This window comes from Nicotiana sylvestris, chromosome 3 (assembly GCF_000393655.2).
Source record: "Nicotiana sylvestris chromosome 3, ASM39365v2, whole genome shotgun sequence".
NCBI lineage: Eukaryota > Viridiplantae > Streptophyta > Magnoliopsida > Solanales > Solanaceae > Nicotiana > Nicotiana sylvestris.
The window spans coordinates 75,807,260-75,834,174 of NC_091059.1; positions in this window are offsets into that span (position 1 = coordinate 75,807,260).

Sequence of the window (26,915 nt, forward strand, 5' to 3'; positions counted from 1 at the left end):
CTTTCGCTTAGCTGATAGCCTACTAGGAGGATTGTCAACCTGTCTATCAGGATCTACGGGTATGAAACACATTGTCCCAGGCAAAAGGGACGTCGGCACAAATAAAGTACCGAGTATTTAAGGCATGAAAAGCAGTATATAAAAGACATGAAAGAAACATGGAGTAAAGGACTCAACCTGTAAGTCTAAATAGCTCTATGAATCATGAAACATTTATAATGTCATGCATGTGCATACAAATGTCATATCATACATAGGTATATGCCTACATAATATCATTAAACTTCTGAGGGCATCCCATCATATCATCTCGGTCTCTATTGGCGAAATCATCAACGTATACCAGCTGATCAGGTGGTGGTGCATATATAACGCCATAACATTTTCCAATACCCCATATACATATATTATACGTGTATATAACGCTATCTGGTCAATAAATGCAATGTATAATGAAGTAAGTCAATAACATCTCTCGGAATGTAATGAGACCCATGAACATGCGATATGATAGTAGGACACATGGGGAATCAAGAACATATGCAACCCTAGTACTTCTAAGAATAGAATCATTTGTGAAAGTTACGTGCTTGCTCGCTTCGTTGTATCATATGAATCATGCCAAAAGGAAAGAAGAGATAGTCTTAACATACCTCAAGTCGTCAATGCAACTCAACAACAAGCTTACGACAACTAGCGTTCCAACCCTATAACAAAGAAATACATGTAAACTTTTGATGGCACTAGTATACCACGTATCTCAACCGATAACTCGATTCTAAAATAAAACGGGCAACATTTCCCCTGATTTTACTGCTCCCTCAAGCCTACTATAGGTGAGACAACAACACAATACAACCAGCAACTCAAAAAACAACCCAATTACAATTTGGGACCTTTAGTACAACAAAAAACCCAAACATACCATAACACACCCAATCAACAAGTTATCAATTAGCCTGAAAGTGCAAAGAGAGCGACCAGCCCATTACCCTACCACACATGAATTTTCTCCACGCTTTTTATCCTTCCAAACTCGATAAATCAGCAGCACAATAGGCCAACATGAGTGGACTATAAAACAGTCCACTAAAAGTGAAATAAATTGAACTCACGGCTTCCGATCACTGTCCCGTGAGTTCTAACTATTAGGAAAGAATTTATCAACCTTACTTGCTATTTAAACGCTTAAATACAAAAAGTAGGCAGTTTCTTAACTATGAATTACCTTCCAAAACTCAAACTACAAGGAAAAAGAGAGGCGATATAGCGATACTTACGTCGTAGGGATCGTTCTAATGTTATCGCTTCTTGATTTCGTACCCGGGATGTTAATCTTCTTTGAAACCCTCGTAGAGAGTTTAAGGCCTCATTTGTTTTTTTTTAAATTAAGGCGTCTGAATCTGAATACACATCTGAATATCAAGATGTGTATTAAGATTAAGACATTTGAATCTGAATGCACATCTGAATATATTAAGATGTGTATTAAGATCTGAATACTATATAATTAAGACTGTTTAATTTTTAACATTTGAATGTATAAAATTTATTTTTATTTGAAAATTAATAAATATAAAATTCAAATGAAATACTAACTAATCTAATATTCTATCAATAAAATATATAGTTTTTAAAAATATGATAGTTGTTGGTGGTGATGGCTAACGGGTGAATGCCGACTAGATGCGGTGGTTGGTGGTAGTTTGGTTGATGATGGTGGTTCATGCTAGTAGCTAGTAGTGATTGGTAGTGGTGGAGATTATGATTGAGGATGGTGGTGGTGATAGTTAATTGGCGGGTGGTGGTAGTAGTTGTGACTGAGGAATGTGGTGGGTGGGTGGTGGTAGGTTATAATGATGGACAACGCCAGCTATGGTTGTTGATGGTGATGGGGTGATCAGTTGTGGTAGTTGAGGTAGATGAGTATTGATTGTGGGTGAGAATAATGGTGGGGGGTAGTCGATGGTGATGGTCGATAATGGTGGTGGCTATGATTAAGGATGATGGTGGCGTGGTGGTGGTGGTGGCGGCATGGTGGTAGTTGATAATGGTAGGCGGTAGCTGCAGTTAATAATAAATATGTAATAGCATCTTAATGAAATTAAGTCTGTTATAGATCCTAATCATATAGACCTATTCAGACCTATTAAGTAGTTGTGAAGTAAAAAAAAAACAAATACACTTAATGATTAAGATCTGAATAATTAAGATTCAGACTTTAAAAATAAATGCACTTAATGTCTGAAATCTGAATGATTAAGATTCAGGCCTCTATTAAGTGCAAACAAATGATGCCTAAGGGTAAGTTTACGGGGGTTCTCTAGTCATTTTCTATGAAAACAATGAAGAGACAACCGATTTAAAACCTATATATATCAATTTTTGAAAAGTCAAAGAGGTGCTAGCTTGGCAACCTAACATTGACCCTTCTTCCATCGCTTATATCTTTTTATCCAGATGTCGTATGAATAAACGGTTAAGAGTTTTGGAAACTAAATTCCAAGACCTTCAATTTGGTATATAATATGTCCTAAAAAGACATCATATAACACACGAAATGTATTGCTCAAAACGCTTCAGTGACACACCTACTTGTCACTTATGCAGTCTGTGCAGTCTCGCAAAACTTTAATACATATCTACTCCGATGTCGTATCGACAAGAGGTTTAATGCGTTAGAAACCAGACTCGTATATATTCAATTTGATATGTGGATCATCCCATAACTCCAAGTATATTGGGAGTAACGCTCCGCTACATTTGACCAAATTTTCAGCACATTTATGAATGTAACTTGTGATGACCTTTGCCAACTTTTGTTCCACAGCTCGTTTGACTTCAAAATATAACACACGAGGTTGAAACAATACTTGAGGTAGTGAGCATCGATGTAAGAGTTTTGTTCTAAAAAAGAATATTTTAAGGATAAAATAGTAAAAATCTTGGTCAAACTTAAAGTGCTTATAAGCTAAAAATTCATAAGTTGGGGATGACCAGCTTATGGCTTTTAGCTTATTTTTTTTGAATTATAAGCACTTGGCTTATAAGAGCTTTTAATTTTACCAAATGCGTAGATAAGCCGAAAAGTGTTTATAAGCTAGTTTGACCAGCCTATAAGCATAGCCAAACACCCTCTTATCACTATTGTAATCATCTGATTATCTTCTCTACAATTCTATATATTGTAATTCATAGCATCTTGCTCCCAAGTTATCCATATCATAAGCCTAAAATAACTCATAACATCACCTCCTTATCACGTTAAGAACCATAGTCTCACCCAAAGTGCATGTTATAACATTCCAAACTTATCGACTTTCGACGAAACTTATTTTTCATTTAGCTTCTAATCTTAAATATTTGTAACCTTCAAGGTAACATGATTAACTTATTTTATATACTCTCAAATATAATCTCATTTCTTAGCTTACATCAATTGACTTACGATGTACCTTTACGTACGAAAACATGGGGTAAAACAGACCGGTAGCGGATCTGGTGATGATAACGGTAGTGATCCCTTCAAAACCGAGCTCATGAGATATATGAGGAAAATGAACGAAGAGATAGATCAAAATGCGAAGGAGTTTCACGCCCGAATGGATCATTCCGGACACGCCACCAGTTTTGAAGGGCCAAATTCAAAAAAATACACTCAGTTGCCGCTTAAACCGAGCGCATCGTCAGAGTTAATTCCTAAGAGGTTAAAGATGTTGGACATACCAATATATGATGGGACTTCAGACCCGTAGGAGCACATTACAAAATATACCACAACTGTGAAAGGGAACAATTTGGCTCAACATGAAACTAAATCGATTCCACTGAAGAAGTTTGGAGAAACCCTCACAAAGGGGCTTTGACATGGTATTCACTCTTACCCCGAGCATTCAATTGACTCTTTTGAAATGCTTGCAGATTCATTCATTAAGTCCCACATCAGGGCTAGAAAGGTCCAATCTAGGAAAACGAATATATTCAGGATTGCACAAGGTGAGTCAGAATTGTTGCGAGAATTCGTGATCAGATTCTAGAAAGTGAGGATGATGCTATCGGTCATACAATATGAGTAGGCAGTGGAGGCGTTCACAAAGGGTTTGAATCCGAGGAGCTCCGACGCCTCCCGAAAGCTGAAAGAAAGCATGCACGAATTCCAAGCGACTACATGGGCAGATGTTCATAGCCGTTATGAGTCAAAATATGGATAGAAGATGATCAGCTCGAGTTCCCGACATCAACCAAGGGATAGGATCGAGACAAAAACCAAGATAAGTTCAAAAGCGATTTTGATGCGGACCGACAATCTTCTAAATGTCATTTCTTACCATACAAGAGAACCAACAAATGTGGAAGCAAAGGTTTCCAGACCTCGGATAGGTTCGCTCCCGATAGAAGAACTAACCGTGGCCGGAATAACAAATTATTACAAGAAAAGGAGGTATCGGGGGTCCGAGATTCCACATATCCTAGGTTGTCGGATTATAATTTCAACATTAGCATAATGGAGTTGGTATCCGCGATGAGGAATATAGAATCACGATTCCCGAAGCCATTCAGATCTGATCTTAGCCAGAGGGATCCTAACTTGTGGTGCGAATATCATGGGACTCGGCCGCAAAACTGGGGACTTCCGGCATTTGCGTGAAGAGGTGGCGACGTTGTTAAAGAATGGTCATCTCAAGGAATTCTTGAGTGACCGGGCCAAGAACAATTACGATCGTAGCCAGGAAAATGCAGAGCCTTCGAAGATAGCAGAAGACCTCCTCGGTCGACTATTAACATGATTTTCAGAGGGAATGAAATTAATGGTTGATGACGTCCACAACATACCTTGATAAGAGATATGATACGATCGTATGCAATATAATTTATCCAACTATGCTTAGGGGTCGAATCCACAGGGATTTATAAGGGGTGTTAGGAGTATAACTTGAAGAAAGTGAATGGATTAACTAGATTTGCACTTCCACAAAACATTTTAATTTCTACTTCTACTATTACTCTAACAATTGTGAGCTAAGGAAAATAAACTAGAAATGAACGATTCTTTTTGGTGTTTTTCCAAATAATTTAAAAGCCTAGGGATGTGACCATAACCTAGGTACTCGCCTAATAGGAAAAAAGACGTTAATACTTATTTTGTTGATTGGGGTGTATTATATTTCTCAACTCTACATCATCCACTCAATACCTCTCATTCATAGAGTGATTTTGCCTAATTTGGATTTTTCAAATCCAAATGGGTATCAAACAAAATAGTTGATATGAGCTCAAGTCGGGTTCTTACTATCTCTAGTTTGAACCCTTTAATTAGGCTAATCAAACTCTCAATTAGTCCAATTCCTTGTTACCCAAGTTACCCTAGACTAGGTCCCTCTTTCTCAAGTAGAAACTAAGTCAAAAAGGCATGAATCAATGTTTGCAACCATTAATTCTAAAATCAAAGCATGAACTAAGCTAAATAATCAACACCCAGTCATAAACAAGCATTAAAGTAAATACCCATAAGGTTTACACACTAGGGTTGGGTCACAACCCTAGTAAGAATCTAGCTACTCATAATGGGAATTGAAGAAAATAAAGAAGAAAAACTAATTAAACTCATAATCAAAGATTAAAATGATAAATATAATGTTTAAACACTAAAATAATCACAAACTTCCTAAAATGGAAAAATGTAACGGCTACAATAGCTTAAACTTCTAAACTTGACCTAAAATTGTGAAACTCGTTTATTTATAATGGACAAAAATTTACTGACAAAAATACCCCTCGGGAAGTTCTGCGGTCGCACAATTCCATGTGCGGTCTGCAGATTTCTTCAGTTGGCAGAAGATGGGATTCTGCAGCCGCACATTTCTGGATTGCAGCCTGCAATGTATCTTTAGCGGCCGCACATTTCTGGATTGCGGCTGCAATATATCTTATGCGGTCGCACAATTCTTGTGCGGTCCGCACTTCAGCAAGGCATCAGGACTTGGTCTTTTGCACACTCTATGAACTTTGAATCATTTGTTAGTGAAAACTATGTTCTGCAGTCGCACTATTCATATGCGGTCCATACATTGGCCAAAGTTCTATCGTGCCTTTACTTGGTTTGCGACAGCGGATGGAATTCTTCGGTCCGCAATTTCTTCAGCGGACCACACTTCTTTTCTTTTGCACTCTTTATTGCCTTGTGATTTGGAACACTCATTTTTTAGTCGAATTTCATCATGGGAGACCAAACTTCTAACATTCCTGCAATTTGCACAATTTCATTAGTTTCGGGAACATAAATTAATACTTTCGGACTAAAACAAAAGCAAAAAGGTGCTAATAAGTAGTCAAAATCCCCACTTATCAATGGTGTAACCTCTCAGCGGCCAAGAAAACAAAGATATCAGTGTCCCACAACAAGAGACTCCGGGAAGTCGCAAAAGATGATATCACCTTCACGGAGAAAGACACTTGCCGACTTCTCCTACCACATAATGATGCTTTGGTAATTTCTCTCAATGTCTTAGATTTCAAGATTAAGCGTGTTTTGGTTGACCTAGGAAGATCAACCAACATTATTCCATGGAGAGTATTGGAACAAGCAAGGTTAACCGGAAGCATCATTCCGGCAACAAAACTCCTCGTTGGGTTCAACTTGGAAAGTTTGACAACCTGATGAGAGATCCTGTTGTCCACGAATGATGAAAGGATAACCAACCACTTATTTGAAGTGGGAGACGATGACATGGGTTACAACATAATCCTCGGAAGGCTGTGGATACATAAGATGAAGGTTGTTCCCTCAACATATAATCAACTGTTGAAATTACCGACCCCAGAAGGAATCAAGCAGATAAGAGGAGATCAACCGGCAGCAGCAAGCACAACATCTTGGAGCTCAGCCCACTTAGCCTTAGCCTCTTGAAATGGTGCATGTAATTGAGTGGCTTCTTAGTTATGGGCCACCACTTCCTGTTTGCTTTGCCACAACCGGTCTTCAATCTCGCCCGCCTCAGCAGCTTTTGCCTCCAACACTGGAAGGCACGGATCAAGTTAGTCCCATTTGGCCAACAGTTGATCTCGTTCGGAGGCAAGTACTCACTTATCGAGAATCAATTTTTGCAGGCCCTTGAAAGCAAGGGAGTTAGCCTGTAAAAAGAATATCAAGGTTAGAAATCCCGTTACAGCAGAAAAATAGAACACAAATGATGAGAAAGCAAGTACAGTACTGCTGCCGCATTATGCATTGCATTATTCAACAAACACTCCCCCGAAAGGGAGCGTATTTTCTTCCTATCTTTCTCTGAATCCAGTGGCTTCAGGTAGTTGGCAAACTCCACCGGCCTAGACAGCAGATGGCACTCCTTCGAAATCGAAAAACTAGCACTCCTCCTCCCTCGGGGATTTGGAGAAGGAGGTGAGTAATTGTGCCCCAAATTCCCATGGTCGGGAGACTGGGGAGGAGAAACATTCCTCTCTCAAGCGTCTGTTGCCAATGGAGAAGACATAATGGGTGCTAATGGTGAAGGCATAACTGGTGTAGAGGGGCGTGAAGTTGGTGTTGAAGGTTGAGAAGCAGCTGCAACATGAGCAGCACTGTTTATTGGTTGCTTAGTGTCCGAAGGCAGAAAAGGCCCAGGGTCCGAGCTCATTGGACCGGAAACGGCAACGGTAGTTGGAAAGCGAGAATCAGCATCCTCCACTATTTCCATCTCGCCCCAAAGTGCTTGGACCTCATCTGCGGTTGGGTTTTAAAGCCCTCCCAGTTCAGCTTCCAGTTGAGCTAATGAAGTTATTCTTCTTCTTTGGAGGGGAGTTACTTCATCACTGGCTTCTCCATACTCCACAACAACCACTATGGTCGACTCGATTATTGTGGTCTTTATTTTCTTATTTTTATCCCCAGCCAAGGAAGAACTTCACCTTTTTGGTTGCTTGTTCTATGACTGGGGACACTGAGAGGAAGTACCTCTACTGGAAGCAGATCCGCAGACACTGCTTCGAGCAAGGGCACATTGTAGCACCCTCGCGGCCTCCTCGGGGTCAGACAAAACATCGACCTCGAGGAAGGTGACAGAGCCCTGCGAGAGTCCTGAATCAAGCAAAAAACAGAATTAGCAAAGTTACTTATGTTCATACAAAGAAAAAATGAAGGACTCGATTTACCATGGTTATTGGCCTTCCACCTATATTTGGGGGCCATTTCGTTCCACCAACGGATTTCTAATATTGTAATATCCAGAATCTGATGAACCCACTGATCCAGGCCTTGAACCCTTGGTGGTTCCCATCGGGTAACTGAAACAAAGGAAACAAAGAGGTCAACAATGACGAAAAATTGTCTTTTTACGAAGGAAAAAGATGAATAAATTACGGTCAACAATGGTGGTTCATATCTATGATTCAAGAAAAGATAGACTTGTGGGCGGGATGATATCCCCGGTAGCGATGATGAAAAAATGCTCCATCCATCCACGGTCACTGTATCATCCATGCTGGTGAGAAGAGCGTGGTGACCACGCTTGCTGAAATTTATTACTCCCCCACGGAATATTTTGGGGGAGTAGAGATTCATCATGTGTGTCAAAGTTAGGGTTTTCCCAGTCTCTGCTCACAACTGGCATAGGCAAGCCATCGTTCGTCATATAGATCGGCCTACTTGTGCCAAGCAGACCTGGTACCGGTGACAAAACTCCAAAATCATGGGGTCAAGCCCTTACTCGTCCCTAAGGAGAACAGACCCAAAGTGAAAGGATACATATAGACATACGTAAAACCTTTCTTGGTGAATGTAACCCGCCCTATCATATCCCGAGCAAGGATCTGAAGGTTTGAACAGCTGCAGTCATCCTTCACAGCGGAATACTGGAAGGCGAATAGAGAAAGGGTACCTGCTAATGGCCCAAGTCAATGGGGACGCGGATGGAAAATTCTCTTGGAAGTCATTGACGGTACTCAAGTGTTTAGGTATAATGGTATTAATAGTGGGAGGCTCAGAATCAACGTCAGCTTCTTTATCTTTGTTTCTCTTTGGTCCTCCACCGAAGAGTAGACCAGAGTTTCTTTAAGATTAAGCCATGGTAGTAAAAGGGCAATAAATATTTTAGAGAAAGTTAAAGAAGATGAAAGTTTTTCTAAGTAGTAGGAGTTTGAGTGCAGAGAAGATGATAAACTTATGAAAATTTGGAAGTGAAAGAGGTAAAATGATTAGTATAAGTAAAGATATAGACGGCAAAAATTACGGTCATGATTACCTCAAGAACCGGCAAAAATATTGCTGAATTTGTGGGGCAACACATGTTCGGAGTATTAAATGCGAGAAGACATGCGTCCTTTCAAGCGTCAGAGATTGTTCAGAGGATTTTCCGCCGAGAAAGAAATCTTCACTAACTTCTCGGTAACATAAAGATATGTCACCAGAAAGCAGGAGGACTATCTGTATAGGGTAAAATTTATTTTTAACAAATGATCGAACGATAGCATGACACTGTCGCACCTCCTTTTTACCGCGCCCGCGGGGCGCGTGGGGAGTTTTCTCCAATTGAAGGACAGTCGAAACGGGATTTATTTAATTACTTCAGAGTCACCACCTGGGAATTAAGGCGTCCCAAGTCACCGGTTTTAATCCCTGAATCGAGGAGAATATGACTCTGTTATTTATTCTGCGAACCAGAAATCCTGAGTAAGGAATCTGTTAATCCGGAAGAAGGTGTTAGGCATTTCCGAATTCCGTGGTTCTAGCACGGTCGCTCAACTGTTTTTATTAAATATGTTTTTATTGCATGATTTTACTACCGCTTTTACTTATTGTTTACAATTATATAAACGAATTACACGTACGTATATTCGTATTATATACCTTTCATAATTACGGGGATCATGTCACGCATACGTGTACACAATATAATTGATCATATTATATCCTTTATTACAAATTCATATGTTCGTGATTTAAAATAGAATTATGAACGTCACCACCCTTATATTTAAACAGTGAACTGCACATCCCGGGTTATATGAAATTATTTTAACATTTTTGGAGAAATCCTTTTATTAAATATTCGCTCGAAATTGCGCGTACGCATAATCCGAATTTGCTTTTAAAAATATAGTCAGGGTACGCGAACGCATCCCTAATTGCGCAAAATTTTTGTAATAATATTATGGATTTTCCACAAAATTGTTTATTATATTTACACATTTTTATATGAAATTCCTGAAAAATTCACATTTTAGGGGATGCCTTTGAATTCTTTTAAAAGAATTCACAATTTATTAAATATTGCCCGTCGACTATAGTTTCCGAGTATAAATTATATTCATCCACACTATTCAAATTCGAAGAAAAGAATAAAATATGATTTTTAGCAAATACAACATATATATATATATATGCCAAAGAATGAATTGTATATGAAACTAACAAAATGATTTATGAAGGGAAGAAGTATTTTTTTTTGAACAATTTTTCATTATTTATTTTAGTGCAAATTCTATTTCTAATTGCCATTGATATAAAGTGTTGCAATTTGTACTTGTACATCTCATCTTATTCTCATATGCTTGCTTTTAATCTAATAGGCCTAATTATTTTGTTAATTCTGCTTATGGTTGAACGTAAAATATATATAATCTAACCGATTTGATTCTCAATTTATGTGAACCGTTGCTAAATACTAAACATTCACATTGTAAAATTCCTAGGCTATTTGTTATTAAGAGAGAGCAAATCTACATAATTGACTTAATAAGATGATATTGCATACAACATTATTCGTCATATTTTGGCATTTGCAAACATAGCAGAAGATACTAATGCAACTTTCGACTATTGATTATAAACACAACCAAGGTTGTGCCAAAAGATAGCAAATTGCAACCAACATCATCTAGCTTTAAACAATAACTAACTTACTAACAAAATAAACTAATAGCGTATTTTTCCTTGATATTTCCATATTATGCTATACCTGGCTAACAATACCATAAAGTGTAAGTAAAAGCCAACTTTCTGCCATGCTTCCTATTTACACAACTCAAAGATAACTAAACTAATGAAATTTTGACATGGATAACATTATTACAAAGTTTTATATGAATTTCAAAATAAGACAATTAACTTGTAGCCATCGAGTCGAACTCACTACTGGTTAACCAACATGAAATCAAAGCTGAAATTTTTAACTAAAGAACTCAAATGAATAGAAGACAGTATTACAATTCAAACTTTATTTATTTGTCATGTTGAATCTCTTTCCAACATAGAATTTAAAAGATATGTACCTGAAAATGAAGGTAGAAGGAGTAAAATTCAGCAGTAGCAACAGTAATCAAATCAGCAGAATAGCAGTATACAGCAAGTCTGACCAAGACCCGTTAACCCAGATGAACAGTGACAGAAACTTGAGGAAAAATTTCAGATTCAAACTGAACAATATCCACAAACAAACAACGGACAGATTCTAGAACAACCTTTTTCAGATTTCAGTTTCTTTCCTATTTCAAATTCAGCTTCCTGATTTTCTGTTTCTGCATTTGTATCTGTGTCAGATTGTGTACGTGTGTGAGTGTTCTATTTTCTGTTTCTTTTGCTATTTTTCTTTCTTCTTCTCAGATTTCTGTTTCTCTCAAATGTATATGTATTTCTGTGTGCATTTTCTATGCTTTAGAAATCAGCCTCTCTTAAAATTCTCTGAAAAATGAACTCTAAAATCTCTGTCTGAAAACTGATTTCTCTCTCTCAAATTCCTTCTTAAAAATCTGCTCAAAATCTCACTTTTCCCTCTTCTGATCTCTCTTTTTTTTTCTATCTGAAAGCTCTCTCCTTTTTTCTTCTCCTTTCAAATCTGTCCAGCCCCCTCTATTTATACAGGGCTACCCCTTTCTTTTTAAGTGTTGTCTGGACCCCTTTCCTCTTTAAAAATCAAAAAGTTCCATTAAAAACTGCTTTTGAATAATTTAAATGATCCTATCCTGATTTTAAGCAGCCCCATTACCCTTTGTTTCCCATTATCACTTTAAATAATAGCCAATAACTTTCCACTTTCAGCCCATTATGCTATCATATTACCCTCACTATTCTGTCCCAGAAATACCCTCAGAAATCCTACTGTGATTACTATTATTACTGCTGTCAAACTTAAAATCTAACAATACAGACTTTTAAAATCTGTTCAAACCTGATTATTAATCTGATTTAAGACAGCTACAACCAATCCTAAAGTTTTGGACTGAATCCTAACTAGGAATGTAACCTTCTAACATAATTACATCTAATCAACATTTGTAAAATCACACTGAATTCAAAACTAACATCATAACAACATATCACTGAAATTATTATAACAATTTAGATTGGCCTTCAACATTGAACCAAGATCAAACACACACAGGAGCATTGTCAATATACTGACAATGCCCTGTTCAGAAAATATATAAACAACATTCATTTGAATTTACTGATTTGCATACAAACATGATTTAATTGACGAGTATTAATCAGTTGACTATTTACAACATTTGTCCATAATCAGTCTAAAACAAAAAAAACAGACTGTTTCAATCAGCATTATCATAAAACAAGATTTATAACACAACTGATCGACGAACTTAATCGAGTCGATCACACACATTGTAATTAATCACAACCAACAGAAACAATTCATTTATTTGACTAATCATACGGGCATGAGACAAAGATGACAGAATTAATCAAATAAAAACATGAAAAATTAACAGGTTATTAAACAAACAATTATTCATGTAAGAAACAAAAAAAGAAATAAGGAAAGTACCTCTAAATCTTTAACTTCAACCGGACTCGAACTCAACTTGGATTTGGACTTTGTTTGAAATCAAACAGACCTTAGTCGAAGTATTTTCCACTGAAAATACTTCGACTAAGGTCGATTAAACCTCAATCTTTATTTAATTTGGGCAGAATCCAAAAGTCTGGTATTTCTAGGGTTCTTGAAGGTTCGATTTGGGACTTAACCATTTCTGGTCAGATTCGAGGGGGACCAAATACGACACAAGGGTGAGGGTAGCCTAGGGGTCATTTGGTGTCAGTTTAGAACAGATCTGAGTTTGTTCTTGTTTGGCTCGAATCTTCAAAAGAAGATTCGAGAAGCTCTGAAATGATTCAAGCCAAACAAACACCAGATCCATAACGAGGCATGCTAGGGGGTACTATGGTGTTAACTAGGGGTTGTTTGGTTTAGATCTAAGCTCGGCTCGAATCTTCAAATGAAGATTCGAGAACCTTCAGGAAGATTCGAGCCAAGTGGCTAGCATATCTGGATAGAGGATGTTCAGGGGGTTCTAGGGTGTTATTTTGGTGACCGGCGGCGTTGTTGCCGCCGGGTTTCAGGCGATGGGATCCTAGGGCGGCTAGGGTTAGGGGTGGGGTTTCGGAAGATGATGATGAACAGTGGAGAGGGGGGGTGTTAAGTTAGGGGGCCGGGGTAGGAGTTTGGGCTTATATAGGGATGGGGTGGGTTGATGCTGACCGTTAGATCTAGTAGGATGAAAGGTCAGGATTTATCCACTTAACCAAACGACGTCGTTTGGTTTAAGCTGGGGGGACGGGTTGAACCGGGTATCGGATCGGGTAATGATTACGGGTTAGGTTCGTGGGATCTCAGCCGTTGGTTGGCTTTGATCCAACGGTCACTGATAAGCTACGACCAAACACTGTCGTTTTGACTCGTTTGAATAAGACCGGATCTGGGCTTCCTGGATTGGGCTGAGGGGGGGTAACTTGGTTTTGGGCCTGGATTTTAATCCAGGTCCGATATTTTTTCTTATTTTTCAATTTATTTCATTTTTCTAATTTAAATTTCTAATTTTAATTATAAAACAATTTTAACTTCTAAACAATATTAATCACTTCATAACAACTATTCAACATACAGATAAAACATTAATCACACAGTGAAATATTAAAAATAGAACAAAATGCATATTTTTTGTGATTTTATTTTGAATCAATGCATAATTAAATCCTAGATATGCATGCAACATATATTTTTATTTTTATTTTCATTTTGTTATGACAAAGTAAACATTTACGGACATAAAACATATATTTAACAAATACCACGCAAATTGAAAAATTGCACAGTAAAAGAAATTTATTTTATATTTTGATTTATTTTGGAGTAGTTTTCGTGAGGCAAAAATCACGTGCTCACAGCTGCCCCTCTTTGTGCGGAAACTCGAAGAGTTTTCGTGCAAAGATAAAGTGAGCGGATACGAGCGATTTTTGCCTGTTCAAATACTCCGTGGGAAGCATTTTTTGAAAGATTTGACCGAACCTCTGCTTCAAAGGTTTCCTACATATCCTTGGCTATAAAGGAATCAGGTCAATGTAGTTCGGGAAGTTTTGGGTAGCTGGGACTACCGTGGGACTGTGATGTTACTGCTGCTTCGTGCTGTTTTTACTGCTTGCTGACCTCCTTATTACACCTTACTTCAAAGGTAATACAAAAAGCTAAACTAGACTATGGTACATGAATTATAAAATCTTATCTAGATCATGCCCTTGCGTTTCTTGTTGTCTTGATATCTTGGTGACTCTTGGGCATTTGGCTTATTCCGTTTTCCTTTTCATTGTGTCCCGTATTTTCTTCATCTGTTTGGGACTCTTGTCGTTTCCTGCTGGGGACTTTGTTGGATCACTCTGCTTTATTGATTCTAAGTGTGCTCCTTTCTCATATGAGCGGGCTTTTGACTTCAATACTTCAATTGTATTCCCTTGTTCTCCAGGTGGGTGCCTGACTGCGGATTCATCCTCATTTTCCAGGTGGACGCCTGACTTCTTCAATTCTTATCCTCATTCTCTAGGTGGACGCCTGACTTCTTTTAATTTTTATCCTCATTCTCCAGGTGGACACCTGACTTCTTTAATTCTCATCCTCATTCTCCAGGTGGACGCCTGACTTCTTCAATTCTCATCCTCATTCTCCAGGTGGACGCCTGACTTCTTCTTTTCTCATCCTCATTCTCCAGGTGGACGCCTGACTTCTTCTTTTCTCATCCTCATTCTCCAGGTGGACGCCTGACTTCTTTAATTCTCATCCTCATTCTCCAGGTGGACGCCTGACTTCTTCAATTCTCATCCTCATTCTCCAGGTGGACGCCTGATTTCTTTAATTCTCATCCTCATTCTCCAGGTGGACGCCTGACTTCTTCTTTTCTCATCCTCATTCTCCAGGTGGACGCCTGACTTCTTCTTTTCTCATCCTCATTCTCCAGGTGGACGCCTGACTTCTTCAATTCTCATCCTCATTCTCCAGGTGGACGCCTGATTTCTTTAATTCTCATCCTCATTCTCCAGGTGGACGCCTGACTTCTTCTTTTGTCATCCTCATTCTCCAGGTGGACGCCTGACTTCTTTAATTCTCATCCTCATTCTCCAGGTGGACGCCTGACTTCTTTAATTCTCATCCTTATTCTCCAGGTGGACGCCTGACTTCTTCTTCGTCTCTTTTTTATTGCCTTGGAATGGTTGAAAAAGACTGTTTTGTCTTTGTAATTGATCCTTGACTATAGGATTCCCCTCTGTATGTTTTCCTTCAAACCCTTTTAACTGTAATCATATGTCCCTCCTGACATTGCTGATCCACTTTTGATTTCACTTTTCTTACACCCATATCTTATTATTTTATCTCCCGCCTTTCATGGCCGTATTTTGCATCATGTAACCTTGAATCTTGGTAGTATACCTTGACATTCCTTCTTATTTGTTTGGAATAAAACTTATCTCAAAGCTTTAGAAAAGTAAGATTATTAGTGACGAAACACGCTGATTTCGACAATTATAGAATGAAAAGAAAAATCCAAGTTTGGATGACTGTTGGAGAAAGAATAAAAACTTATCTGATTGGAGTTACTAGCGCCAATGATCAGGGTATGCATTTCGGATTAATCAACCCAGTCTTTTAATCAATCTCCTTTCAATTGTCTCATTTTTGTTTTCCCCCAAAATTTCCGTAATCCAACTTCATTTTTCATTTCACAGACCTGTTGGACTTGCAATATCTCAAAGAGTTTTCACCGATAAACCTTCCTCATTTGTTCATTTCTTACTTCTTTTTTGCCTTATGGTGCCTACGAAGGTTTTCACCAATAAGACTCTCTCATTTTACTTTCTCTCAACTTCCATCGCCTTATGGTGCCCGGGTGGGTTTTCACCTATAAGACTCTCTCATTTTTACTTTCTTTTCTTGTTTGTACCAGAGCGTTATGAACCATCTTCATTTGTTTGACTCAGCATTTTTCTAAGATTGGTCGAAAGGTCTTTTTGGTATGTGGTGGGAAATGGAAAAGGTATTAAAAGCTAAATAGCTTTGGTATGGGTTTAAAATTACAACTCTTGGAATCTTTTTCTTATTTCCAATACAACTCCTGCCCCAGTTTTCTTGATTGGGGTCTCTTGATGTTTCTTTTTGTGCACATTATGTATATTGTGCACCCTATGACCGAGCCGTAAGGCGCCTACGTATCCTTCTTTGAGGAATCAGGTCAAACGTAGTTCACTAATGATAGTGATTTTCCTTTCTCTTTTTTTTTGTTTTTTTTTTTTATTATTATTTCATATTTGATTTTCATTGATTACAAGAGAGGGTAAGAAAGAAACAAATATGGCTCGAAGGGGAAGCAAATGGTATAGTGTTTGGATAACAGAATAAATTGCCTTTGTCATTCCAATCTTCGAAATAATGCTAAATACAAACATTCAAAAAGTTATGCATAATATCTCTTTACCGCGTCAGAATTGATCGTCATGTTTATGCATTTGCCTTCAATATCTGTTAAGCATAGTGCAACATTCGATAATACTCTGGTCACAATGAATGGTCCTTGCCAATTCGGGGCAAATTTGCCTTTTGCCTCAACCTGATGTGGAAGAATACGTTTCAGCACATGTTGACCCACTTCGAACTTCCGTGGACGCACTTTTTTGTTGTATGCTCTTGCTATTCTTCTTTGATATAATTGACCATGACATACTGCGGCCAATCGTTTTTCATCAATCAAGTTTAACTGTTCCAGACGGGTTTTGACCCACTCATCATCATCAATCTTTGCTTCGGCGATAATCCGAAGGGAAGGAATCTCAACTTCTGCAGGAATTACTGCTTCAGTGCCATATACCAACAAATAAGGAGTTGCTCCTACTGAAGTGCGAACAGTAGTGCGGTATCCTAATAATGCAAATGGTAATTTTTCATGCCATTGTCTTGAACCTTCTACCATTTTCCGAAGTATCTTCTTTATGTTTTTGTTGGCTGCCTCGACTGCTCCATTCGCCTTGGGCCGATATGGGGTAGAGTTGCGATGTGTAATCTTAAACTGTTGACATACTTCCTTCATTAAGTTGCTGTTAAGATTAGCACCGTTATCTGTGATGATCACCTTTGGGATTCCGAATCGACATATGATATTTGAGTGGACAAAATCGACCACAGCTTTCTTGGTCACTGATTTGAATGTCTTGGCCTCAACCCATTTGGTAAAATAATCGATGGTTACCAGAATGAACCTGTGCCCATTGGATGCTGCCGGCTCAATTGGTCCAATCACATCCATGCCCCAGGCAACGAAGGGCCATGGTGCCGACATTGTGTGCAACTCGGATGGTGGAGAATGAATCAAATCTCCGTGTATCTGGCATTGATGACATTTGCGCACAAAACTGATACAATCTCGCTCCATGGTAAGCCAATAGTAACCAGCTCGGAGGATTTTCTTTGCCAACACATATCCACTCATGTGGGGTCCGCAAACTCCCGAATGTACTTCAGACATGACAGCTGTAGCTTGTCTGGCATCTATGCATCTTAATAATCCAAGATCTGGTGTTCTTTTATACAAAACTCCTCCGCTTAAGAAGAATCCATTTGCCAATCGCCTAATGGTCCTCTTTTGATCTCCTGTGGCTTGTGCAGGATATATCCCCATCCTGATATACTCCTTGATGTCGTGGAACCATGGTTCACCATCAAATTCTTCTTCAACCATATTGCAATAAGCGTGCTGATCGTGGACTTGAATATGTATCGGATCTACATAAGCTTTGTCCGGATGATGCAACATTGATGCCAGGGTAGCCAATGCATCGGCAACCTCATTATGGATTCTTGGAATATGTTGGAACTCCACTGATTGAAACCGCTGACAAAGATCATGTAGACATTGTCGGTATGGTATGAGCTTCAAGTCTCGGGTTTCCCATTCTCCTTGAATTTGATGTACCAAAAGATCCGAATCTCCCATGACTAAGATTTCTCGGATACCCATGTCTGCGGCTAGCCTTAACCCCAAAATGCAAGCTTCATATTCAGCCATATTATTGGTGCAATAAAATCGCAGTTGAGCCGTAACAGGATAGTGATGCCCTGTTTCAGAGATGATTACAGCTCCTATCCCGACTCCTTTCATGTTAGCGGCTCCATCAAAGAAAAGTTTCCAGCCAGGTTTTTCAATTCGCTCCACCTCGTCGATGTGCATTATTTCTTCATCAGGAAAATAGGTTTTCAATGGTTCGTATTCCTCATCGACCGGGTTTTCGGCTAAATGATCGGCCAGTGCTTGGGCCTTCATTGCAGTTCGAGTCACATAGATGATGTCAAATTCTGTGAGCAATATCTGCCACTTTGCAAGTCTTCCCGTTGGCATAGGCTTTTGAAAAATATATTTCAATGGATCCAGACGAGAAATGAGGTAAGTAGTGTAGGATGACAAGTAGTGTTTCAATTTTTGAGCTACCCAAGTCAGGGCGCAACATGTCTTCTCCAGATGAGTATACTTAACCTCATAAGCTGTGAATTTCTTGCTAAGGTAGTAGATGGCCTGTTCTTTTCTGCCAGTGAGGTCATGTTGCCCCAATACACAACCAAATGAATTTTCCAAAACCGTCAAGTAAAGAATCAGAGGTCTTCCTGGCTCTGGCGGGACCAATACGGGTGGGCTTGACAGGTATCTTTTTATTTTGTCAAACGCCTCCTGACACTCGTCAGTCCATTCGACCGCAGCATCCTTTTTCAACAATTTGAAAATTGGCTCACAGGTTGTTGTGAGCTGAGCAATAAACCTGCTGATGTAATTTAACCTTCCCAGCAAACTCATTACTTCAGTTTTGTCCCTTGGAGGTGGCAATTCTTGGATGGATTTGATTTTTGATGGGTCTAGTTCGATGCCTCGTCGACTGACTATGAATCCCAGTAACTTTCCAGATGGAACTCCAAATGCGCATTTGGCAGGGTTAAGCTTGAGGTTGTACCTTCGAAGTCTTAAGAAGAATTTCCTCAAATCCCCAACGTGGTCGGCCTGATGCTTTGATTTTATGATCACATCGTCCACGTATACCTCAATCTCCTTGTGTATCATATCATGAAACACTGTGGTCATTGCTCTCATATAGGTTGCTCCGGCGTTCTTTAAACCGAATGGCATTACCCGGTAGCAATAAGTTCCCCATGGTGTGATGAATGCCGTCTTTTCTGCATCTTCTTCATCCATTAGAATTTGATGATACCCGGCATAACAATCCACGAAAGACCCTATATCATGCTTGGCACAATTGTCGATCAAAATATGGATATTGGGTAATGGGAAATTATCCTTTGGACTTGCTTTGTTGAGATTGCGATAGTCGACGCATACTCTAATTTTGCCGTCTTTCTTTGGTACAGGAACGATATTAGCCAACCAAACAGGATATCGAGTGACTCGAATGACCTTTGCTTCCAATTGTTTGGTGATTTCTTCCTTAATTCTCACACTCATATCAGGCTTGAATTTTCTCAGCCTCTGCTTGACAGGAGGCACCGTTGGATCGGTGGGCAATTTGTGAACCACTAAATCAGTGCTCAGGCCCGGCATGTCGTCATATGACCATGCAAAAACATCTTTGAATTCTATGAGTGCTTTAATTAACTCTTCTCGGATCTTTGGTTCGAGATGGACACTTATTTTAGTTTCCCGGATATTACTCGTGTCCCCTATATTGATGTCCTCGGTATCACTCAAGTTAGGTTTGATTTTTTCCTCAAAGTGAATTAACTCTTTACTAATCTCTTCAAAAACCTCATCTTCATCATATTCTGATTCATAATCACAATATATTTCTTGAATTAATATTTCGGAACCAGATTGATTTTTAAGACTGGGCTGAGGATTCCTCATGCATGCCATATCACTAGAGCCAGCGTAAAAGGAACTGTACAGGAAAGAAGAAAAAGAAAAGAAAACTATCAGGAATGATAATAAAAAGGAAATTGCTTTTTATTGGATGATGAAAGATAACAAGGTCTTTCACACTTCAAACAAACTGTAAGATAAGCTTTGGGATTACAACCCTGAAGCAACCCAAACAAACTTGAAAGAAAATCAAAATAAACTACCAAGACTCCTTTCGAATGGGGAGAGGAGTGGCTTTCCAATTATTAAGCTTTGTTTCTGGCCCAACGAATTGAACTTCCGCGTTGCTACACCCTTCTCCGCTTTCCAACATATTCACATCATCAAACAATTTCTCGAATCTTTCAATCAACTCCTCCTCAGGATTGACCCGGGATTTAGGAATTGTTGTTATCGGGCGATTTTTAGCACCGGTCTTGACAAAAGACTTTGACAGATGTGGGACTGGTTTTGGAAGATCCCATGCCTTATGTTTCAGCTTTCTGGCCTTTTTCACCTCGGTGATAGTGGGTATAAATCCCAAACCAAATGTTCCCCAGTTCTCGGGGAGAGATACTGGTTGTATAATTCCTTGCAAAGATAAGCCCAGACCTTTGCCGGGTATAAAACCATTTCTTAACATTTCATAGGCTACCATGACTGATGCAGAGGATATCTTTGGATTCGGAAAGTATTTCCCCTCTGGAATTTTCTCTACCGACACTGTGTCGGATACTTGGTATACCCATGGTCCCTGGTCATTTTCTGTTCCCTCGACCGGTACGATGGTACTGCTGTGAGCATTTAAACTTTCTTCCCCATGCACAACTATTTCTTGACGATCCCATTCAAACTTGACAGCCTGATGTAATGTTGACGGGACTGCTTTAGCAGCATGGATCCATGGTCGACCCAACAACAAGTTGTAAGAAACAGTTATGTCCAACACTTGAAATTCCATTGTGAATTCAACTGGCCCTATTGTTAGTTCCAACACTATGTCGCCAAATGAATCTCTGCTTCCACCGTCAAACCCCCGTACGCAGATACTATTCTTCTGGATCCTCTCCTCTTTAATTTTTAATTTGCTTAAAGTGGAGAGAGGGCAGATGTTTGCACTTGACCCATTGTCAACCAATACCCAGGTTACTACGAAGTTTTCACATTTCACGGTGAGGTAAATAGCTCTGTTGTGTGGTCGGTACCTTCTACAGGCAATTCATCATCAGCAAATGTAATTCTGTTTGTCTCAAAGATTCTGTTGGCTATTCTTCCCAAATGATTTACAGAGATTTTTTCAGGAACATGAGCCTCATTCAGGATTTTCATCAAAGCCAGACGGTGCTCCTCTGAATGGATCAGTAATGACAACAATGAAATTTGAGCGGGCGTCTTCTTCAATTGATCCACAACAGAATAATCATGGAGTTTCATTTTTCTTAAAAACTCTTCCGCCTCTTCTTCCGTCACAGCTCTCTTTATTGGTGTTGGATTATTTTTAGTTTTTCTTAACTCTTCGGGCGTAAAACATCTTCCCGAACGAGTCAAGCCTTGCACCTCACACACTTCTTCCTTGACTTCTTTTCCCTTGTACATTACAGTCACCCGTTCATAGTTCCATGGGATGGCTTTGTTGTTGATGACTGGCAGCTGGGTTACAGGTGTGATAATAACCCGATCTGTACGGGCTCCTTCCACGAATACAATGGGTTTGTTAGCAACCCCTGGTACTATCACTTTCGGCCTTTCTTGTTTTGCGGCAACTTTGCTCGATGATCCCTCCTCGACCATCATAGATGGTTCATCACCATTTCTGTTCTGCTTAAGTACCGGCTTCTCCTCTGTTAACTGCTTATCTGGCTTGGCTTCATGAGACTTGATCATCATGACAGTTTGTGACGGCTTCTTTGTCTCCCCATCAGCTTGTATGATTTCTATCATATTGGCCTCTTGATGGGCTGGCATTGGATTTCTATTGATATTGGGAGCTTCGGGGGTTTGAACCTCGATTTTATTAGTATCAATCAGCTCTTGTATTGCATTTTTCAAATGCCAGCATTTCTCCGTATCATGGCCTGGTGCACCGGAGCAATATTCACAGCTAATGGTGTAATCCAGATTCTTTGGAGGAGGATTGGGTAGCTTGGATTGTATTGGTCTCAGCATGTCTAGCTGTCTCAGCCTGTGGAACAGACTAGTGTAAGACTCTCCCAATGGAGTGTAAGTTTTCTTTTTCTGTTCCCTTTCTCCCCTGAATGCTGGCCTAGGCCTGAAACCTGGTCCGGGATAGGCTCGTGGGTAAGTACTTGGTATGGCAGGAGCACGCCAATTGGCGTGAACAGGTGGCTGATTGTATGCTTGAGCATGGTTAATGGAAAAATGAGGCTCTGAAGGGTGATAGTAGTGTTGGGATGAATCGTGGTGGTAAGCTGATTGGCGAGGTCGTTGTTGTTTATAGTAAAGCGGTGAACCTCTGGGTCCCGACCAAATTCCTGAATCAACTACCGCTGCTTCCTCCCTCTTCTTTCTTCCGATTCCTCCTACCCCGCCTTGAATGGCTTGAGTAGTTGCCTTAATTGCTGAATAGCTCATAATTTTATTTGTTTTGAGGCCTTCTTCCACCATACCTCCCATCTTCACCACTTCGTTGAATGATTTCCCAACCGATGAAACCAGATGGGCATAGTAAGTTGGTTCCAAGGCTTGGAGGAAGTAGTCTACCATTTCACTCTCCTTCATAGGAGGATCCACTCGTGCTGCCTGTTCTCTCCACCGGAAACCATACTCTCTGAAACTTTCATTGTGTTTCTTCTCAAATTTTGTCAAAGATAGTCGATCTGGGATGATTTCCAGATTGTATTGGAAATGGTATGCGAATGCCTGTGCCAGGTCATCCCAGGTGTACCATCTCCCATGGTCCTGGCGTGTATACCACTCCAAAGCTGATCCGCTTAAACTTTGACTGAAGTAAGCCATCAATAATTCATCCTTTCCCCCAGCTCCTCGCATCTTGCTACAGAAACCCCTTAAGTGGGCTACTGGGTCGCCGTGCCCGTTGTATAGGTCAAATTTGGGCATCTTGAAGCCAACTGGTAATTGTACATTGGGGAATAAGCACAAATCTTTGTATGCTACACTGACTTGCCCACCTAATCCTCGCATGTCTCTGAACGATTGTTCTAGACTCTTGACCTTCCTGAACATCTCTTCTTGTTCAGCATTTTTGGCTGGCTTGTCAATTTCGGTTGGGAGATCAAAATGAGGAGCAGTTGAATGGATTTCGGAGGCTTTGAGGGTGGGCTCCGGGGGGTAATATTGGTTGTCCTGGGCCTGGAATGTAGGCTCACTAGGAGATTTGTGGAATGTAGCAGGGGGAGGTGCTACGAAAACAGGAGTCATAGGTGGAGGAAAATATGGAACTGGTTTCGGAGGTGGAGACTGCGGTGTCTGAGAGGTGGTGCCTCGGTAGTGCTGGTAAATGGGGAAATTTGGGGATAATTCAGTGGTAATATTATCCTGAGTTTGGGTCATTGATGGAGCAGGGTTAGTTGAGTAAGATGGGGGTAACTGTCTTGTAGACCAGGCTTGGTACATCTCAGCCATTTGCTGCTTGAGTTTAAACATCTCTTCTTTCATTTTCCCGACATCCATCTCCTCTAGCTCCATACCTGTGTCAACATCTGGGATAGACATACTTTCGGGTAGTGGTCCTTTTGATCTCGTGTGATAATGATAATATGCCAGTATACTCTTTAGAGAAACTAACTGCTTGAATTCTGGAAATGAACAAACTTGTTAGTTTTGAGAGTTTAACACATATATAATTACACGTTGAGATGCAATGTTCCTAGACAAATAATCCCTTTCTATTATGCATTTGCTCGGCTGCTTGTGTCGTCCCAGCTTTCTTGAAATTTTTATTGTTACTCACTTTTAATTTTATTTATTATATATATCTTTTATTGTGGTGGTCGAATCTTATAGAGATTGCTTACGTATCATGCCCCCGCATGAATCAGACCTTGCGTAGTTTGGACTAAAGGCAATCACTTTTATTCATTATACAAAGATGGAATTACATTTGAAAACTTTAAGAAAATGATTTGAAACACACATACTTAAATAAAAATACAAGATACAACTCTTAACATCTCACAACATGCCCCACTTTCCACTTTTGTTGTCAATTATTGGATTATCTGCTCAATGTGGGGCTTGACCTGGATGGCCTCCCAGCGTACGATACATCCTTTCCAACTCCATTGCTAGATGACGAGCAAAAATGGGTGCATGCTCTGTAAACCTTTCATAATCCATTCCTTGGCAATTTACATAACTTTGAGAGGTGTAGACCGCCAAGTCGTGGATTTGTGCCCTGAAATCCTGGAGACGTTGGTCTTGGTTCTGCAATTGCTGCTGGCGAGTGGTAGCTATATCTCTGACACGGTTTTCACGATCTAGAGCTGACTCTAATAGAGCTCGGAGTCTGGCCTGCTCTAATTTTGCTTGCGTTCTTTCCCTGTCGAGGTCTGCTTGTTGATGTTCTCTGTTGCATCTTCTTGCCTCTTCTAGTTGTACACGAAGCTGATCTTCTGATCGTATCCAATGGTCTTTTTCCTTCTTGAATTGTACCCTGTCTTCTTCGGATCGCCTTACTTGGCGTTCCTTATTAGATCTAGCCTCCTCGTTTAATTGTTGGATCCTTTCTTTTGCTTTGCTCAACGCCCTTTCGTTTTCCGCAAGAATGGAATCATAATCTTGCATTTTTTCAAAAAGATTGGCGATGGTTTTTTGATCCTTCCAGCTCCTCTTTGGTGTCTCAGAAACTCTTTTCATTCTTTGGAATCGAGCATGAAGATTTTCATTCTCACAAGCTAGACTCTTCTTCTCGCCTTCGGCTTCTTGTGCTTGCAAATCTTTCTCCAAACTGAGGCTTCTCAGATTTTCTTTTAGGGCATGGATAGTTGCTTTGTACCCTTTTTCCTTTTCTCCCCAGATCAACCGCTCTTGGATTTTATCATTGAAGTTTTGAACATGGGGTCTTTTTGTTGGCCTTCTTAGCTCAGGCTCTGGTACATCATCCACGCGAGACCGTTTTTCAAACCACCTTGCATATCCAGGATTTATCTCACCCTTTGTAGTGTCTGGGACTTGAGTATCACTTTTCAAGTATCGACATCCATTCCACATCTGCTGAAGTAGAGCCTCGGGAATAGTGGCTTCTGGGTGTAATTCGATTACTTGCATACTCAAATCTTCATCATCAGGAACTATTTGATATCTCCCTAGTTGTCTTAGGACTCTTAGTGGCGCATACGGCTGGATGCTTCTCAATCCCAATAGTAGCAGATAACTATTTGAGGTTGACATGTGTATTACTTCCCTCATCGGGAGCCATCCCAAAGTCCATTCAATCTGATTTGCCGTTAAAGCCTTTAGATGAGATACCCATGCTTCTATCCCTTCTGGAGCCTGATAATTTTTTATTCTTTCCTCATAACTCTCGATGCAATTATCATTGTTTGACCCATACTGTATGATCTTGGGCTGTTGTTGGAGATGTTCAATCACCCACATTTGCAACAAAATTTTGCATCCTTCGAAGACTTTTGCTCCTGATTTACATAAAGTCAAAGCCCGATAAATGTCTGAGAGAATGATGGGGACAAGGGTGTGATTTTCTTTGGTGGTGAGGATTTGCACAACTTTCGCGGTGCGAATATCAATTGTTCGCTCTTTGTTTGGGAAGATCATGATTCCTAGAAAAGCCACCATGAAGGCAAAGCGACGGTGAATCTGCCAAGTGTCTTTGTTTTGCTTGTTAGTAAGGCCTTTCTCATGAATTTCGAACCCATCTGACTTTCCGAACCTTGAATACAAAAAGTTGAAGGAACAACATCCATTGATGACATTGCTTTTCCTGATTTGACTGCTGATGTTCAGAAGACCGAAGAATCGATGTACCGAAGGAGCCTTTGTGAATATCAGGCTTTGATTTCTTAGACTTCCGTCAAAACCAGCATATCCAGCTATCTCCTCTAATGTAGGAGTAAGCTCGAAATCAGAGAAGCGAAAGACATTGTGAACAGGGTCCCAAAAAGTTACTAACGCCGCAATCAGATCATCACGGGGTTTAACTTTCATAATATCCGTGAGATTTCCCAAATGCTTGACGACCCATTTTTGACCAGCTTCGCCTAAATCATACCACCACATTTGAAGCTGAAATAGAAACTCTTCTGTATTCGTGGATGGGGGGTTTTGCGTGGTGCTCATTTTGTATCTGAAATTTAATTTAATAAAGTCAAGACTCATTTTGAAAATATACACTAAAAAAAATCATTTTCAAAATTTTTTTATTTATTAAATACCTTTATTTCAAGATTTAAAACTATTTTATTTTTTGAAATTTTTTTAAAACAACCCATTTTATTCCTCTCTTCTCACCATGATTTCATTTAAACTGGTCAACAAGCATGTTCGAGGCAAATGAATGCACAAGTAGCAAGTAGGATGCATCAGGATGGTCTTTTTATTTCGGGTTCACCTGTCCTAGACAGACCTAACCCCTGTGTTGAGTCTCCAAGGCCAAATGTACATGATGCAAATATACGTTCCTACTAGGGATCCGATACATGGCTGAGTTATTCTAAGTGAAAAACCTGAGGTTGATTGTTCTAAACCTGGCTTACCCAAACGGACAGTTTGAGCCGAAGCGGGGGCAACGTACCGGGAGAACGAAAGTCTAT